Consider the following 19,179-nt stretch of genomic DNA (forward strand, 5'->3'; position numbering starts at 1 on the left):
GAACTAGCCATTTTGTTTTTTATTCTTCATGTAAGTCCTATAAATGTAACTATCACCTTTTACATGTTCATTACCTAGATTGCCTCTCTCTCTCTCTCCTCAGGAAGCAAAAAGTGAAACGCATTGAGAACACAACCACTGTCTTTATATGTTACATAAGAAAGTGGACTTCTAAAATAGATAAAATTGTTACACAGTTATGGGTGGAGTTTGCAGGCACTCCCTTAGGTACCCTATGTGTGGCTGAGAGGCAAAATAAACAATTAGACCTGCATTTTAGGATTTGTTTAAAATATAAATTGAGGAATTAATATTTTGGCATCTCAAAAGTCCCATCCCTACAAAGGGATCTAGTGGAATATACAGTATGTGCTCCTGTGTTGTCACACAGGCTTCTGATAGAGACTAAGGCTTTATGCACACAGGAAACATCACTTTTAGAGGAATTTTGGGGGTTTTCTGCCTCTAAATGCCCCTAAATGTTAGTTTATGTGTCCAAGTATACATTGGCGTTTATAAGCATTTAGAAGCAGGAGCATTTAGAGGCAGAAAAAAAAAATTCCAGGGCCAGCGCGTTTAGAAGAGCGTTCCAGCAGCAAAAAAAGTGTGCAAACACATCTAAATGCCCTTTAGTGCTAGGCTTGTCAAACGCTTGGGTGTTCATTCGTTCCAAAGGTCAAAGTAAATTACAACATTGTAATTTTCGGTTCAATGGAATGAATGAACATCCAAGTGCTTGACGCACTTAAACGTGTTTTTAACACTGCATTTTCTTCCAACTGGAACACAGGTGTCCAGGGAAGTTTTAAAAAAATGTCCTGTGTGCGTGGGGCTTAAAAGTAGCTGTTTCATCACCCATTACACAGGTATAGTCCACCATTGTCACCATCAGGAAACCCGCCCTGTAAATGCCATACAGACACTGCCGTAGTGCATGTAGACAGAAAGTGGCTGCAAAGAGTCTACAGGAGATCTGCAGCTCTGAGATGCAACAAAGGATTAAACATTGTGAAAACAAGAATAAAAAAAAAATGCAAATGTTTATAATACACAATACTTTTCGAAAACTAAATGTCATGTATATAAACCTACAATCTTTTAGATTGTAATCTCTAACGAGCAGGATCCTGTTTCCTACTGTATTGAATTGTATTGCAATTGTACTGTCTGCCCTCATGTAGTAAAGAGCTGCACAAACTGTTGGCGCTATATAAATCCTGTATAATAATAACCTAGGATAACTGAAGGGGTTTAGTCAAGATCATGGCTGCCACATCAGTATCGAGCTGTTACCGTTTTGTTCAGCCGGCGTTCTATCTAGTAAAAATGATCCAAGCACCTGTAGAATTGCCCAATCACTTTTATAGGACTGTGAAGGTGACGCAAACCTACATCCACCCCCCATACAGCTCCCCTCGAGCAACCACCACATCTGCCATTACAAATCACCCCATATAAGCTCACATACAGTATCAGGGTAGAAATTGCCTCAAAAAGCTAAAGATAAAATATGGTCAGATTGGATTGATGCTTATGCCTCAGGTGTATCTGAAGATTGAAATAAGTGGTGTATATTGATTTTGCCTCTGCTATCTTGCCCCCTGTTTATCTTTCGTTTTCTAGGTTTATCCCCCCCCCTTTTATTTTTACCTCCCCTCCCCACTCCTTCCCTCTCTTCCCCCTTCTTGTTCCTTGAACTCTAACAACCTTGCGAGTTGCTATAGAGAGCTTTTTCTAGAGCTATATATTGAATAGAAACCAAGCTAATAATACAACTCTTCAATCTCCCCTGATTTCATTCGCTCTGGTTGAGAAATCTCTCGACAGGATGGCGCCAATTTCTCCCCTACCTAATTTGTGACTTGGAAGGGATAGGTCTGCAGTGGCCGTTACCTGGCTGGTGCACTATTCTGGTCAGTATAGTGTGTGGTTGCCTGCAGGATTTGCAGGGTTAATCTAGCCGATTTTATTTTCTCTGTATAACTGTGTGCCTGCATCTTCCCCTCTCTGTTTACATGAATATATTGTACCATGACCTGTTGTAGCTTTTTTTCTACAGCTCCTTTTTTATGACCCAAATGGATTGGGTTAATTGCGTACTCTACCGACTGTGCTTCTGTTTTTATTCTGTGCATAACTTAATAAATGTTATACCTGTAAAAAAAAAATCACCCCACGGTTAAAGCTGTTTAGATCATTATCTTTTTTATTAGAATAACAACTGAACCTCTTGACCATGTCTGCATGCTTTATGTACTTAGTTGCAGCTGCCTGATTTTCTGATTGGAGTGTACCTATTAAAGTGTCCGCTGAGTATATCAGTGTTACAACAGCTGTGTGTTTAGACGGAGTTCTGCTTTAAAAGGAAGCTTGTCCAATGAGATTTCTGTTAGCACCACCTGTTTGAATACCGAATCCCCGGACATGACAAGGGCCAGTTTGTATGACAGATTTGATGCTGATGGGATTGCCTGCAGTGTGAATTTTAAACACAAGAGGAGGACTGACCTTACTGAATTCCCCTTCACTGTCAGGGGTCAGCAAGCCTCGGGTCAGAGGTCAAGGTTTCAAACTCTTACAGCTCAAACATGGCAAAACAGCAGGAAACAAAATAACAAACAAACACTTCCCACAACTCCGGATGAGTAATTTAAGACATCTTTAATTGCCTTTCCCAATCAGGCCAAATGAGACTGAATATCAGCAGAGTGAGAGAGTGCAGCTGGAGGAGGAAGACCGAGCCCTTGCTGCAAAGTCCAGATAAAGGTGGCGTGATTAAACAGCGTCGTAATATTTTGCTGTATCAATCTTTCTCAAAGTGAAGACTGACATTTACTGTAAGAAATACAAAGAGAAAGCACAGCAAAAGCACAAGGTCCGAGCCAATGAGAAAAATGGACATCTGGAATATATTATTCATTTCCAATGTTTTATAGCTCTGACATATTCCACAGTGCTGTACAAAGAACACTGAGCAAGTCATGTCAGTCTTATAATCACAGGAGCTTACACTCTAATGTCCCCGCCACAGTCACACACTATTATTATTATACAGTTGTGTCCAAAATTATTCAACCCCCACTGAAATTGAGTGTTTTGGCCAGTTTGACATTGCTTTTGATCATTCAGTCATCTTGCTTACATTTACATTAAAGAGGCACTTGTAGGTCAGACAAATATAACATAACAGTTATAATGAAATAACCACAAATGTCTTTTCTGTGCTCACAGCATTATCAGTTTTATTCAACCCCCAAGTGACATTCAATCTTAGTACTTAGTACAGCATCCTTTTACAGTTATAACAGCTTTTAAACGTGAAGCATAGCTTGACACAAGTGTCTTGCAGCGATCTACGGGTATCTTCGCCCATTCTTCATGGGCAAAGGCCTCCAGTTCAGTCACATTCTTAGGCTTGCGCACTGCAACTGCTTTCTTTAAGTCCCACCAGAGGTTCTCAATCGGATTTAAGTCTGGTGACTGCGATGGCCACTCCAAAATGTTCCAGCCTTTCCTCTGCAACCATGCTCTAGTGGACTTGGAGGTATGCTTGGGATCATTGTCCTGTTGAAAGGTCCAACGTCTCCCAAGCCTCAGGTGTGTGACGGACTGCATCACGTTTCCATCCAATATCTCCTGGTACTGAAGAGAATTCATGGTACCTTGCACACGCTGAAGCTTCCCTGTACCTGCAGAAGCAAAACAGCCCCAAAGCATGATTGACCCTCCACCATGCTTCACAGTAGGCAAGGTGTTCTTTTCATCATAGGCCTTGTTCTTCCTCCTCCAAACATAGCGTTGATCCATGGGCCCAAACAGTTCTAATTTTGTTTCATCAGTCCACAGAACACTATCCCACAACTTTTGTGGTTTGTCCACATGGCTTTTGGCATACTGCAGTCGACTCTTCTTATTCTTTGGAGACAGCAAGGGGGTACGCCTGGGAGTTCTGGCACGGAGGCCTTCATTACGCAGTGTGCGTCTTATTGTCTGGGCTGAAACTTCTGTACCCACATCTGACAAATCTTTTCTCAGTTCCTCAGCAGTCACACGGGGACTTCTCTCCACTCTACGCTTCAGGTAGCGCACAGCAGTCGAAGTCAGCATCTTCTTTCTGCCACGACCAGGTAGCGTTTCAACAGTGCCCTTTGCCTTGAATTTGCGAATGATGCTTCCTAAGGTGTCTCTTGGTATGTTTAACATCTTTGCAATCTTCTTATAGCCATTGCCCTTCCTGTGAAGAGAAATCACCTCTTCTCTTGTCTTCCTGGACCATTCTCTTGCCTTCACCATGTTTGTAACCACACCAGTAAATGTCTAGAAGGAGCTGAGTATCACAGTCATTTTAAAGCTGCCTAATTGGTGCTTATTATGCTTGATTGCTGCTCGGTGACATCCACAGGTGTTTTCAATACCTGATGGAAAGCACCTGTATGAACCTCTGTTCTTCAGAGTGGTAGTCTTTAAGGGGTTGAATAATTGTGGCAATGAAGAAACCACATAAGAACCATTTACTACTGTATTACATAAACAATTGATGTCATTTTAGTTGCATTTGGGTAGTTACAACGTCCTTGTAGGATTTGATTCTGAATACAATTCCAAATGTACACTATAGTCCCTAAACCCCTTTACAGCATTGGGGGTTGAATAATTTTGGACACAACTGTATATATTTATATAGCTCTGACATATTCCGCAGTGCAGTACAGAAAACACTGAAACACTGACCCATTCATATCAGTCTCTGTACCAGAGGAGCTTACACTCTACTGTCCCCGCCACAATCACTCACTATTACTATTATAAATGTATATATATATCTGACTTATTCCATAGTGCTGTACAGAGAACACTGATCCATCTACTTCAATCTCAATCTCTCACCAAAGAAACTTACACTGGGTCATTCACATCAGTCTCTGCACCAGAGGAACTTACACTCTAATACCCCACCATAGTCACATTCTATTATTATACATTTATATAGCTCTGACATATTTTGCGTCACTGTAAAGAGAACAGGCAGTCCCCAGATCCAGTCGCTGACAAATTCATACAGACTCCACCTCCGCAACATCTCCAAAATACGCACGTTCCTAACTCCAGAAACTACAAAGCAACTCATTCACTCCCTTATCTCCCGACTTGACTACTGTAACTCCCTCCTTGCCGGCCTACCCCAACACAGGCTATCCCCGCTTCAGTCTATCCTGAATTCTGCAGCCAGACTCATCCACCTTACCAACCGCTCCGTATCCGCCACCCCCCTCTGCCAATCCCTCCACTGGCTTCCGATTGCCCAACGCATAAAATTAAAAATATTAACATTGACGTACAAAGCTGTTCATAACACTGCCCCAAACTACATCACCAACCTGATATCCATCTACCACCCAAAACGCACTCTCTGCTCCTCACAAGACGACCTACTCTCCAGTTCCCTGGTCTCTGGTCTTCCATGCCCATCTCCAGGGCTTCCCCCATCCTCTGGAACTCACTACCCCAATCCATCAGACTGTCAGCTTCCCTCCTCACCTTTAGGCGCACCCTAAAAACCCATCTCTTCAGGGAAGCCTACCCCACCCTCACCTAATTGCTGATCTCCTCCACTCTTCCCACCACTCCATCCTCCACAGCTATTTCCTCCTGTACCACTATCCCCTCCCTCCTAGATTGTAAGCTCCAAGGAGCAGGGCCCTCGAACCCCTCGTGTATTGTATTGTTACTGTACTGTCTCGTGTTCTGTCTCCCATTATAATGTACAGCGCTGAGCAAACCATTGGCGCTACATAAATACTGTATAATAATAATCACATTAGTCCCAGCACCAGAGGAACTTACACTCTAATGCCTTATTACAGTCACACTATTATACATTTATAAAGCTCTGACATATTCCATAGTGCTGTACAAAGAACATCGAGCCAATCACATCAGTCACTGGACCAGAGGAGCTTACACTGGATTGCCTTACTGTAGTCACACATTATTATCATACATTTATATAGCTCTGACATATTCTGCAGTGCAGTACAGAGAACACTGATTCATCTACTTCAGTCTCTGCACAAAACAAAGGCATAAACTATTGAAATACAGGGAGCTGGTTAATTTTACTTTGTGGAAATTAATCTAGTTGCTCAGGACAGTTTTATAAATTGGTTGTAAATCTGATGAAATAACTGATTAAAAAACAAAATCAATTTAGAATGTTCGGAAACAGCTACTTTGTATACATATTATGACTTTGCTGTATACGTTTAAAGCCAGCGCAGGTTAGCGATGGATCATGATGGCACCATGGATGATTTTAGCTCCTCATTAGTGACTATAACTGCTCGCTAAAGTACAACGGGATCAGAACTCTTTGCTGCTTGCTAGTGATGGCCATTGTAATTCTCTTTTCTATAGGAATACAGAGGAAAGTCTATTGAGCTCTCAGTCAGTCAGCTAATCAGCAGGACGCAATGGTGGTTACACGCAGACACACGACAGGCTCACATCTCCAGCCTGAGAGGCCATAAAAGGACCCTTGATGTTGTCTCGCTGGGCAATAAAATGCTCAGAAACCGAGGAGCGAGTGGAATAAATTTGCCACTTCTTTATTAAGGAGAACGTTAAACACACACCTGCTTAGGAGGCGTTAACACGCTCCTAAATAAAATGTTAATAGTCGCATTCCTGCAAAACGGAGAGGATGACACTTTTATGCTGATGGGTTTTAGTGTGTGAGCCGAGCTAAGCACTAATTAGCTTCATCCCCTTCAAAGACACAAATCCAATTGCAACGAAAAAATAATATTTGTCTGGATTATAACGCCTTATAAATTCAATTCGTCTTGATATTTCCACTTACTTCACCTCCTGCCTAGAACGAAATTACAACATTAACGTCTTCTGGGGGGTGACAGAACTCTGCAGGGTTTAAGCAACCCATACTGATGACCCGACAACTGCTTTGTACCCACAGTCTGGCCCAATGAGCATGCTACTCATATCAATACCCAAAAGTCCTCTGGTACTGCTACAATGTTACAAGCCCCCCATTACATATTGAGGGTTTTAGCATTACTGTAGACCAGCCTTTTTGAACATTTTCAGTACAGGGGAACCCTTGAAACAACTTTCTGGTCTCAGGGAGCCCCTACTAAAAAGGGACTATATCTACAAATCATGATACCTTAAGTATGATGGTCAGTAGGAAGAATGCTCCTTAGACTTGTGGTCAGTAGGAAGTATTACCCCTTTACAAATAGATAATAAGATCAGTGGTGTCAATGGAGAGGAAAACATTGCTCATTGCGCAAGGAACCCCTAGCAACCTCTGGAGGAACCCTGGTTGAGAAACCCTGCTGTAGACTGTTGGAGACTGTCGATTGTTGCAAGTTTCTGCCAGGACAATGCTGCAAAGCTACAAGAGAGCATGTAAGAGAAAGCTGCCACGTTAGAGAAGACTGCTGCGAGATTACAAAAGACAGCTAGAGGTCATAACTAGGTTATAGGAGATCTACTAACGAGTTCTAAGGGACATGTTTAAATTTCTGCAATGCTATGAAAGACTCAGATAACAAGCAACTGCTAGAGACTGTTGCATGTGTAGAGGGACCACAACTCTCCTGGCCAGCCCATGAAACAATAGAGTGAGGAGCAACCTCAGCCTCCAACAAATCACACCCCTCTAACATGTTTTACCTTACCTACCCTGCAAAACCACTAAGCCCCAGGGGGTGTGGTGAAACATCAGAGGACCTGGTTTAGCAGAGACATGTAGGCTGAAGCCGCTTCTCATTCCCTTGTAGCACAGGCTGGCCAGGAGAGGGGTGGCCCCTCTATTCAAGCATGTGTTACTTTCTTGATTGGTACACAGACATGCCGACACCCAGTTTCCTTGTGGATCCAGGGAAGAGGTTCCTCTTCAGCTTTGAGTGGAGCTACAAGCATCATAAACTAGGTTGCTAGAGACTATTGCTATATAACAGGAGGCTGCTACAGGCTGTTCTCTTGTTACAGACTACTGGCTGATGCCAAGGTACCGGAGAGAGTCATGTATTGCTACCAAATTGCATGATACTGCTAGGACATTCGTTTATGTTATGGGTGGGGCTCAACTGTGACCTCTGACGTCATCAAAGGGCTGCATGTAATGTTCAGTACACTATATGCTACAAAAAAGACTGTCTGTGGATGTGCTAAAACAGAAGCCTTCGACATTGCTTCTATGCTACAGATGTGGATGTAGACTGGAAACATGCTGCAAGACACAAAGACTGGGAACATGTTGCAAGAGACAGATCACTTCCATTACAGTCCCTTTACAAATCAGTGCTTCCATTACTGACTGCTGGGCCCTGGGGGCCACACAAGTACCAAAGGGCCACGGGTTGGGCACGTTGGTTTAAATTTATTTTTTACATGCTTAAAGTCGATTACATGTTTATCCAAGATTACCCTGTCCAGAGGGTGACAACGCTGCTGTGTGATTTCACTGCAGAATATACAGCGTTTTCACCTATGTTCTAGAAGTGACTAAAAAAAAAAAAACTGTTAATGTTAGTGACACACTGCACTATACAGTAATATGTCCTATATTAACATTTACTTTACCTGGAGTTCAACTTTAATGTACTGTTATTAACCACTGGAACACTAAAGCCAGGGGGGCACAAAATGATGGGTGAGGGTCAGTCTGGAGGAGATGGTGTTCCTAAGCAGACTATATATGCACCCACATGCGATGCTGAGCCTCCATGATTGAAAGAACTGAAATCCAATGAATGAAAGGGATGGGGCCCCGGGACGACTGGGAAGGAAAACGCTAGATGAATTAGTATGTCCTCCAAGCAGGACATGAGGTGGACGCTATCTGACTGTTGCAGCTTGTAAAGCATACGGTGAGAAGCTCACAGTGTGCATTAAAAGTAATTTAACTACAGGAGAGAAGTACAACAGTACAAGACTGAAGGGAAGGATAGAGTTCAACGTTAAGGCTGTAACAGATTTCTTAGAGAGAATATCATAAACACATTATAGAGGTAATACTGAATATTGGACATTATTACAGCCATGTAAAATTATACATTGGAGAAGTTCCAGGTCCAGAAAATATCCTCGGTAAAGTTTTGTTCGATTAAAAAACACCTTGCTCGGCTCACCTCGGATGGAGCTAATGATGGTGGCTTATAATTATGAAGCCAATTTACATTTTGAAGCCTTTGCAGAATACAATGTGCCGCCTCCCAACAGCTGCCTTATAATGGGCTCCGGTTATAATCCTGAAGATTTTTGCGTTCTAATATTAAGTGTCCTATTTTTAGCTGAGCGTTAACAGTGACGTAATGTGACTCCAGAGAGGCTCCACTTTTTTTTTTTATTCCTGAAGAAAATGAGCTCATGGAGAACATTTGGCAATAGGAGGCTCATTAAAATGTTCAATTCTGTACAAAAATGCAAGCTGGACTGCGCCATTTTCCACTGATCATAACGGCTGCTTCTTGACTCTTATCGCATTTGGTACCAATTAAAGAAACTTTTCATGGAAGCTGATAGAACAGAAATGATTACAAAGTAGTTGGTTGTTAGCACCTATTACCTGTATTATTATTGTCAGGGGCTGCACCTGCACTGAAGGTTGCAGATAAGCTCAGACAGAGCAAAACGTCTTCTTCTTTGTGGTGTATCTAGGTTGCATAATCCCTTTCCTAGGAAAATGAAATTGCAGCACCACAGTCCCAAGGCTAAACTAGGATAAAGCCCTGAACCATCATGCTTTTTTTGCCAGGTATTCACCTGTATGGCCAATAGTTTGTGGACTCCTGATACAAACTTGTTGGACACTGGTTTGTATTTTCACATAAAACCCATGACGTTCTGTAGAGTCACCAAAATTTATGCAAAGTTGCTCAGTAGTTCCTATAGCTCTGCATATGTTACACAGCCGCTTCCTGGCATTACTCTGCAAAGCCTGGCTGCTTCCCTGGTGAACTCTGCATTCTGCAGTAATCTTGGGATTACTTAACAGTGAACCCTACAGCAGGATGACGTGCCCATTTTTATTTTACTACAGGGGAGTGCAATTGACTTTTTTACCACTTGTTTTTAATAAATCTACACTTAGACGGTCGAACCCCTTGATTCATCTTGTTCCTATAAACTGCATCTGTCACTGCAGAAAAAGTGGAAATATTTGGATTTGTTCAGTAAAGCCGTGAAGAGAATAATGTGATATTTCTTTTTCTCTGCATCCAATGTGTCACACGCCTCTGTCATCTTAGGGGTCAGGTAAAGTTTTCATTTAAAACTGCCCCAAACTTTCTCTTGCTATGATCTTCCAACCAAAAGATGAGAATGCCCGACAGAGCTGCTAGAAATTCACATGTAAGAGGGCATCTGCCTGTTGCAACCCTTTAGTCCTCATGCACACGGGACGTTTTGACAACGCTGGTAAGGTTAGCTGTGCAAAGTCACGTTAAAAACTTGGGTTTTCAGCTTTTTTGCATTAGTGTTCAGCTGCGTGTTCCCGCGTTTTTCCGCATTTGCGTTTTTTAGCATTTTTTTTTTACAAAAAAAAAAAAATTTTGGTGAAAAAAAGTCCCAAAACGCCGGTTTGCCGCAGTTTACCATTTTACCGCGTTTTGCAGTGTTTTTTCAACGTTAGAGTGTTTTTACAGCTAAAAAACTCCTCTAGAAACCCCCTAGTCCTGAGTTTTTTTCCAGCCAAAAACGTCCCAGCCAAAAAACGTTGATTACAGCCTATGTGTGCATGAACACATAGGATACCATGCTGGGGGGTTTACTAGATGTAGAAAAAAATGTCAAAAGCCAAAAACAGCCGCTGTAAAAATGTCAAGTGTGCATGAGGACTTATCATTGAATAACAAACAGGTTTCAAGATTCAACTCAGCTCAGATCTAGAGATCAGTGTAGCTCAGTGTTTCTCAACTCCAGTCCTCATGGACCCCCAACAGGTCATGTTTTCAGGATTTCCCTCAGATGAAACAGCTGTGGTAATTACTAAGGCAGTGAAACTGATCAAATCACCTGTGCAAAATAATGGAAATCCTGAAAACATGACCTGTTGGGGGTCCATGAGGACTGGAGTAGCTATTCCTTGTATCTGGCCAATCAAAAATCAGCTTTGACCCCTCGCTGGACCTTACTCATCGTGAGTCATGATGACACATTCAATCTAAGTTTAAAGTAAACCCAAAATCTGTATTTCAATATGTTTGGCATCATGCCTCACTGTATACAGTGAATCTAATGCAAAGGTTCCTATTTGGAGATCCTGCCATTAACAACATTTCCTGTTGAAAGCTGAAAAAAAAGCAAAGCCTCTGCCTTGTAATGAACAGAAACCTTTCCAGCCTCACACGCATGCTCCTGCAGTTTGCTGGGTGGCTGCCTATCTGCCAGACCTATGAGGCAGCCCAATGAAAAACTGAAGGAGTGCACATAGCACTGAAAACAGTGTCAGCCCATTACATAGCATTTTCAGATGGCGATCAGCATAGGCAGAGCCCATACTTCTCCATTATGAATAATCCCATGCTCTGTCTTTGTTCCCCTGGTCTGCACTTATAATTATTTACAGTATATTTGGCAGATGAAAAGTACTTCTCAGTCTGTCAATCAAAGTTCAATGACACACCAGTAGCAGTTCATCTGATCTGTCGGAAGATCCATAACATACTAATAGTGGAGTATGTGTGGCACTTTAAAGGTTATCCCCTGATATTTTTTTGCAATTGTATGTAAAATAATACAAGAACAAACCCCCATTTATGAGGTCAGAAGAGGAACCTGGTCATGGAGACAAGCAGATCTACTGCACAGGGAGCTACGTCAGTGCTGGATATAAGCAGCAATATTTGTTCCATGTGATGCCCAACAAATCTTCACACATCGCCTGAAGGCATCATGGGGCAAGGGTATCAGACCATATCCCATTACCCATTCTGATGGCCCCTGTCACCACCAGTAAACTCTCACTAGCAGTCCTGGAGGAAACACTATGGGCATACTGTAGTCTACCAATGGTCAGGAGAGCGTACATGTGGTTGACAAGGTGCCCCGACACCCCACAAGCAAGGGCATAGCTACAGCCAAGGCAGATCAGCCTTTTCTGGAAACAGTTTCTGGAGCCTGCTCTCAATACAGAGACTTTAAAAAATATGTAAACCCAACATTTCATATTCCTGATATGCGCCTGCTCTGTCATGTACTTGTATGCAAAAGTATCCTGCTGTCTTTGTATAAAATCCCTGGTGTCCTGCCAGGTCCTTCTGCTTTCCTATTAAAAACTGATCACATTAAGCAGGACAACACACCCTGATCAGATCTCTAGCTGTGCTGGGAACTCAGACTGCACTCCTCCAATGATCAAACTTGTCCTGACACTCCCCTTCCACTGGACAGCCATTCACTTGGAAGATCAGTGTGCTGTTGTTTCTCCTCCCCAGTACCCTATGCAGCTGAGAACAGAGGGAATGCGGTCAGAGGAAGAACAATGTTTATAATGTATATCTTTACACAAATGTTTTGCCTTTAATTTCTATTTAAAACTGAATGGGTTGTTTTACAAGGTGAGTATTTACATATACTTTAATGTTTATACTATTTAACCAATCCATGCCCAAAACCATCCATATTCTTGCAAGTCTAAGAACTGATGAACGAGGCATATCTGAAGGATGTTAGCTTGTCCTTTTTCTGTTTTATGATGAAGTAACTCAATCTTTAGTCTAGCACTCCTATTTTGCTGTAACACATGTAAATGTTATGTGGGACTTGGAGCTGTCTGGCAGTGATACATGCAGGTTGAAAAATCACTGGGGTAATAAAAAAATATCATATAGAAAATGTAGCTTGATAGAACCTCTATAGGAGTGCCTTGAAAGCAGCTAGTATTCTATATCACCTGGAGCATTGTCTTTGAGATGGAGACTGGAGGAGTGGTGGGGCCAGGCATTGCACATAGTAAGGAAACCTGGCCACACCTAGGCACTGTGACACAGACTCCATAGAAAGCCACAGGGATTCTGGGAATGGGGAAAGGGAAATTCCAGGGGAGCTAATATGGATTAGACTAGCCTGATCCAGGCCTAATTCCAGGACCATCTGTGATAGGTGAGGATGATAGCTTACAGCATGACGATGACAACTGTAACAAAGAGTTCTGCAATACACCGGAACACCTCTCAGCAATGGACTCAACCTATTCCATGGAAAAGAAGAGAAGGAGGTGTTACCCGCACATAGGTGTCCTTTTATGAAACTGAGATCAGCGGCGATCCTGAGGATCGTTGCTGATCTCAGATCATTAGTGGTTTAGGAAACAGAGATGATCATCGGAGAACATGTTCTCCGCTGATCATCTCAGCACACAGACTGCCAGTGTATGATGGAGCAATGTCAGCCCTTCACTGGCGATCTGTGTTCTCCCTCCAGATTCTCCAGCCCAGAGGTGGAGAATTAGGGAAACCGCAAACGAAGCAGCAGTAATTTACCTCTTCTTAGTAAACTGTGTTTGACTGATCTCTTACTGTAATCTCATGAGATTACAGTGACAGGAGCCGTTTTCTAGCGTTCAAAGCGTTTGTAGATCGCTTCTATCTTCATTCGGAGAAGTGATCTACACCGCTTCATAAAAGGGCATTCAGAGGAGAACTGTCTCCTCTGAGAATGCCAGAGAACTGAGCAGCGGTCATTTACCGCTGCATGATAAAAGGACACCATTTTGACTAGATTACAAGGTTGATTTACTAACACTGGAGAGTGCAAAATCTGGTGCAGCTCTGCACAGAAACCAATCAGCTTCCAGTTTTTTGTTAAAGCCTAACTGGACAAGCTAGATTGAGAAACTGATTAGCTACCATGTACAGCTGCACCAGATTTTGCACTCGCCAGTTTTATTAAATCAACCCCTTCATGTAGTACTTTGTCCCATCTCCCTAGGCGCCCTGTAACACCAGCTGCAATGCCAGACAGGATGCTCCCTCTCTTGACGCAGGTCGCCAAATGCAGCAGCTAGCGCGGAAGGCGGCTGCTTTGATGGTGAGTGCGTATCTGAAGCAAACAGCACTTCTCTGTTGCACGCACGAGAAAGAGAAATATAGAGGAAAGGGGGTGTGTCAGACTCTCATCCCTTTGCTTTCCCTGTTTCTTAGCTTGCCTCGAGCAAGCGCTGGGAGCAAGAGACAGGTACTACCTTATCAAAGCAGCCATCTTCCATGCTAGCTGTGGTGTCAGGCGACCTGCACCAAGGCGGGAGAGGGCGCCGTGTCTGACATCACAGCTAGTGTTACAGGGCACCTAATAAGCTGGAACAAAGTATTACATGTAGTGTGTCTCATCAGGAAAATCTTTATATATATATATATATATATATATATATATATATATATATTTATTTATTCTTTAATGATTTGCCAAGGAACAAGGTGTTCTTACCACCCATCATTCTCAGAAAAATATGGTGAGAAGGAAAGGAACCTCCACCATTCTACACAAAGCATAAATAAGATTTTATGTGGGATTTGCTATGTTTCTGTGCAGACAAATGATGGTAATTTTAATTTCTTGCAGCAAGGTTCTCCTGCGTAAGATTCGTGACCTACGCAAATGAGAGCTGTCACGAGGGCCCCCCCGGGGTTCACGTAGCCACAGGGTCCCCTACGGTTCTTTGTGCGTGAAGGCAGCACAGAATTTCTAGGTTCTCCAATGTGCGATGATCGTCCGCATAATGTGACCTTCTGAAAAGTCAGCCGTTAGTCATATTATGGGCTGAACTACTAATTGCTGTAATGTTACCTCCCAATCAAATACTCCGACGCTCATGGCCAGGGGGGATGTTATTCCATCCTGTCCAAAGTTAAATAGACTCATTGTGGCGTTTTCGTATTTTTTTGTTCTCTCTCTCCTCCCACGCATTTCACGCTGTGGCATTCTTAAGCCAGAAAAATTGTTAAAAGTCATTTCATCATATTAATTATACATCCCTTCGCAATCGGGGACAGACGGGGGCTCATTAATAGCATTCTCACTCGCCATGCGCCAATCTCTCTCCTTTGCTACGTGTGAGAGTCTCAGTAATGCAGCCGGGGAAAGGGAAGCCAATCTCTCCCGCCTTCCCGGCACTTCCAGTTTCACAAGACATTTGTTTCGTCAGCAGTCATAATATTGTAACAAGATATTTGCAGGCGGCGAAAGGAAAATCACACACGAGCGCTCCGAGATTAAATTATAAGCGCAATGTAAGCAGAATGACATAATAAATGTATTAAAATGTGTTTCGCTGGCATGCTGCGCCTGGCCGCTATGAATCGAGGGCTGTGTTCACTAAAGGATGCTGCGCAGGAGCCCTCATTTTCTGGTAATGTCGGAGTAGCACTCCTTGATCATTCATCTGTTAGCACAGACCTAGACTTAAAGGGGATGTAAGCCTTAACTGGATGGCATTGCTTTACTCTGTGCACTGTGAATCTTGAGCAAATGCCTTTTTTTTTGTCACCCCATTGCAGGAAGCGTCCGAACAAAAGACTTATGGCAGGATCAAAGGAGTTATTTTAAAAAACAATGTTTTGAATGGCAGTTTTATCAGAGTGGCTCTGTGTCTTGTGATAGCTGTGAATCAGTCACAGTGATCACAGGTTTGAACACAGCAGCCAGCCCTCCTCTTCCAGCTCTGCCGGTTTAGAATGAAGGAGAATAACCAGTGGTCTCGCCCACCAGACACCCAGCCACAAGCAGCCAAGTGCCAGCACTGCAGTCACTGCCCACATTGCCCACCCACAGACACCGAGAGAAAGTGATATCCAATGCCAGAAACAGAGGGAAAGCCCTGCAGCCATGCATGCCCTCCTCACCGCTGAATATTCATGATCCCCCGTACTCTGTGGCAGCAGCCGACCCTGCAGACAGTCCGCCCTCAGTGGCTAAAAATAGGTAAAAAAAAGTTTGCACCCTTTTGACCTTTTAGTAATAAATCTTACTTTCTGAGAGTGTTGAACTGTTTCTAAAGCTCTTTAATGCAAACTAAGAACCCCTGTCTCTGAAGAGCGCTACTGTGCATGTTTAAACCTCTATATACCCTGCCTGCGGTGACAGTGGTATACAGACAATTATTCAACATCATAGTGTTATTGCCGATATTGCCGAGTTTCCTCTTTCTCTGTATAAAAAGGAGGTGGTGGCAGTATGAAGGGTTAATTGCGTAATTAACCTGACCCAGTAACAATTGCTCCCAGGCTGCAGATACACAGATTGTGGTCCATTAGCTGGAAAATCTTTGTGCAGGGTGCAGCTGGGCGTGGCATTGTTACGCACGTGACAGCACGGTTTTAGATTGGCTAGTCCTTCGGTCACGAGTTTGGTGAGAAGGGCTGGGGTCTGACGCCGCGATCGTCACAATGCTAGCAGCATAAGGATTAAAAATAGTCAATGCTGATTGAAAGAGTAAAGTTCTACCTTAAGTACCACCAAGAAAAAGCGCTGTTAAAAAAAAAAAATATATATATATATATATATATATATATATATATAAAATTAATTTGGGTAAAGTGTTTCATGACGTATCCAAGATGTTGATCGGAGCGGCCACATAATACAGAGCTCTGCCCCTTGCATCTGAATCCGGCACCATCCGTCGGATAACACCGCTCCAACCTGCCCCTCTGCCTTGTCCAATGTGGCTGCTGTCTGGGGATGGCAGTGGATGAGCTCCTGGCCACTGTCCCGGACTTCCACGGCCTCAGCACCCGCGAGAGTTGTGGCCTACTTGCTATCCTCCTCCATCCGTCGCCCACACCACCTCAGATCCTAATCTTACTTCACTGACTGTGGATGCTGACAGGGAGGACTTCACAGTGGACTTTATTGCCCTGATACCAGGGATCTTGCTCCCTGTATCAGCCTCAACAGCCGCAACAGCCTCCAGATCCATCTAAGGAATGCAGCCTGCCTTTTCCACCTATCATCCGGCCTGCAGTGGAGAACACCCAGAGGAGCCCCAAATGGTGGGCAAATATCCTCTGACTGCTGCCCTGACCCCTGATCAACTGTGACCGAGTACAGGCTGGCTTGTGCCCACTTAGTGAGGTCACCTATCATATGGCTCCAAGTCCCACTTGTAGCGGATGACGCTTGGGATGCCCAAGGGTAGGCCTCTGGCATCTGGTAAGCAATCCAGCATCCCTCAATCCCCTAGGTTTGCCACGTCGGTGAGACCTAAAGTGGCCCCAGACATGGCTACGCAAAAAATCACCTGAGCCTCCACTGCCTCCAACACCTGCGGACTTTACACCACTTATGACAGCTAACATCACCTGACAGGTGGCCCTTATTGAGAAAATCGAACATCTGCAGACCGACCTTGGGCTGATACGAAGAGACATAGAGGGTCATGTGGTGGTGGTGGAGCAACGGGTCAACGCTGCGTAGGACACAACTTGTGACCATTCAATTGAATTACACACACTGCGGGTCAAGGTTAAATATCTGGTGGCCAGGGCGGAGGATGCGGAGAATCATAGTAGGCGCAATAACCTGCGCACCGTTGGCCTACCTGAAAGCTCAGGAGACGACACTCCGCGCTTCATTGAGACCTTGCTCTGCTCTTTGCTGTCTCGCACCAATTTCTCTGGCTTATTTGTTGTGGAGAGGGCTCATCATATGCCAGCATTGGCCTGTCTAATCTGTTCCTCTAAGATGGTGTGGCGATTGCCTGTAGGTGGTTGGGAGGACCGTATCTCCCTTTGGGCATATGACACCCTGCTGTATCTGGAGAACTGCAATGTATCTCTCTCAACGGCGCTTGATATTCAATGGTGCTTGATATTATTAATCAATTTGGGCTTTATTCTGGGGTTTGCATAAATTGGGAGAAATTACTACTCTTTCAACTTGCACCGTGTACCCTTCCTGCTGTTCCCTTTGCCCCATTCAGGACGGTAACACGATTTAAATATTTGCTTCCTCTTTTGCGACACATGCAGACCAAATGTACCGCCTGGACCTCTTTACCCCTTAGCACCCTTGGCCGGGTTAATCTTCTAAAAATGACTTTCTTATCCTAATTTCTCTATTTCTTAAGATAGACTCCTTTTCCTATCCTTGAGATCCATCTTGCATCGCATAGACAGTATTGCCTCTGCATTTCTTTTGGCTTGGGGGACGCCTAGACTCTCACAATCAACCCTGTACTGTATTTACCACTTAATCCTGGAGGTCTGGCATTGCCTAATTTCTTTCTGTATTACTGTGTGGCTGTTTTGGTTACAGTATGTTGGTGGTTCTCTCAGCCTAGGGATAACGCAGCGATGGTCCTGGAGGCAGCCATGCTGGGCTCCTACACTGAGCTCAGTAACCTTGTATACAATGGGCCAGCTTTCAGCCGGGCAATTACAATCCCTATGCGGACGACCCTGAGGGTATGGAAACAGGCCAGAGTCCAGTATGGTATGAATACCACTTACTCTCCCTATACCCTGCTATGGGGCAACCCGGCTTTCCCCCATCTGCTCACTGCGCAGGATCCTGTCATTTGGGCTAGCTATAACAAAGACACTGCAAAATATAATGCCATGGGGGGGCCTTTTTACCCTTTGATGAACTTAAACGTATCTACAACCTGCCTAATCAGATGTTTTTCCATTTTCTACAACTGCGGCACGCAGTTGCTGCTCAATTCCCAACACTCTCCAACATTAAGACCGATCCTCTAGAAGGCATGTTAATAGCAGAAGACCTACCTAAATGTTTGTCCTCTATTTACTCCTTACTGTCTCCCTTGACCACCCCCAAAATAGACTCACTTTATAATAAATGGCATGTGGACATCCCTTCTCTCTTGGAAGATGACTGGGAGGACTGCCTTCTGCACTTTGTCCCTACCATGATCTCTGCCAGAGATAGATTAATCCAACTGAAATTTATCCATAGAGTATCCTATATCCCTCAGCAACTAGCTGCAATTTATCCTGGCAGACCCAACGGCTTGTCCCCACTGTGGCATGGCTGAGGGCATGTTTGATCACATGTTTTGGTCCTGCTCAAAACTATGTACTTTTTTGGGCAGGAGTGTTGGATACCATTAACACATTTGCCAACCTGTCTGTTTCTATGGACCCCTTAGTACTACTACTTGGACTTACTGATTTTGTGGAGGAATCTAAACATGAC

The 19,179-nt window shown here is 43.7% G+C and overlaps 1 protein-coding gene across 2 annotated transcripts in view; it reads right to left on the reverse strand.

Annotated features, from left to right (window-relative positions):
• ATRNL1 (attractin like 1) overlaps positions 1–19,179 on the reverse strand; it is an 857,293-nt gene that overhangs the window by 408,390 nt on the left and 429,724 nt on the right. The gene's annotated exons all lie outside the window — the stretch shown is intronic.

The sequence above is a fragment of the Staurois parvus genome, unplaced genomic scaffold (assembly GCF_062004578.1).
Source record: "Staurois parvus isolate SC_StPar_1 unplaced genomic scaffold, SC_StPar_1.0 ptg000697l, whole genome shotgun sequence".
NCBI classification, from domain to species: Eukaryota; Metazoa; Chordata; class Amphibia; order Anura; family Ranidae; genus Staurois; species Staurois parvus.